This window comes from Belonocnema kinseyi, chromosome 8, assembly GCF_010883055.1.
Source record: "Belonocnema kinseyi isolate 2016_QV_RU_SX_M_011 chromosome 8, B_treatae_v1, whole genome shotgun sequence".
In the NCBI taxonomy this organism is placed as follows: domain Eukaryota; kingdom Metazoa; phylum Arthropoda; class Insecta; order Hymenoptera; family Cynipidae; genus Belonocnema; species Belonocnema kinseyi.
The window spans coordinates 66,048,145-66,049,454 of NC_046664.1; positions in this window are offsets into that span (position 1 = coordinate 66,048,145).

Genomic DNA, 1,310 nt, shown 5'->3' on the forward strand with positions numbered 1-1,310 from the left:
CTGGGATATCGGGCAACCTCTCAGAGTACGCAGCCTATCCTTGCATGCTGGGATCTACAAGGATGGACGAAACCCTTTCCCTAGCTTCTCGTGGGAACAACAATGACAACACCATAGTTATAGTAAGTGCGGTTCAAAACAACAGAACGCCAAGGACGGCCAAAAGTGCCGACCATTCTAGAGCTCGGAGAGCCAATGAAGATGGATTCAATGCAATGGATCGACGGAATCTCGTGACCTTTAGGTGGACGGAGCAACTAAATCGCGACTTGCTAGAGTGCTACGATGCGAGTGTGGCCCCTGAACGGGGTTACATGGCACGAATGCATGCACTGTGGTACGAGAAACACGCAGAGCTATCGTACTTTTCGCATCAACGTCTCCGAAACCATGCTAAAGAACTGCAAAAAAGGGCTATGTAAGCGAAACGCCTACTCTTTCACAGCCAGAACAAGCCAGCAACAGAGAAAGAGAGGCGACACTAAGCCTAACCGCACCCAGGTTTCTCTCAATCCTACAGATCTGGCTGCAATGGATGACGAGCTTCGTGGACATTTTTTCGAAGAATCCGACCTCTGGACTATCAATTGTTGTGTATAATACAGCGAGAGCTTTAACCGATGTGAACCGTAAAACAAAACCAACGACTGATCAAAAGACCAAAAGACGAATGCATCAACTCACCATAAAGATAGGCTGGGCAAGACAGTACGCGTCCCGCATTCAGTGTGTGATTGACTACATTAGATCTGGCAATAATTTTACCTCTAAGGTTCGAAAGTTTGCGCGCGAACTCCTGACCCGTTATCACACACTTAACAAGTCAAAGCTGCTGACCATCAGGCAGCATATTGTTTCTTTTCATTCTTTCTTTCTACCCACTCTCCACTACGCCAAGGAGGGGGAACAAATAGCCTAGGTCCGGAGAGAATTTACTCCAAACTAATAAAGCGTGACCTATTTGGCCATAGCTATGTAGAGTAATAGTTTTAGGACTTGTAGTGTATCGTCGAGATATAATATTGTGTCATGGTCTAACGTTTTTGGTTAGGAAAACGAATTGGATTGGAAAAAAGAGAGGTTATCGTACGCGAGGTAGGTGGGAGCACAATGGAGATGGCGTTGTCTATGAAGATGAAAGGCGCGAATTGTGATTTAAATTTGAAAATAACAGGAATGTGAAACTGAACGGAACAAAAAATGGCGAGTAGAGCTCCTGTTTGTATGATTATATAAAAAGGTTAAATAAGTAGGTTATTGTTTTTAAAGAATTGTAAGATAGGAAGAAAAGCTTTGTTTTTAGGATTGTA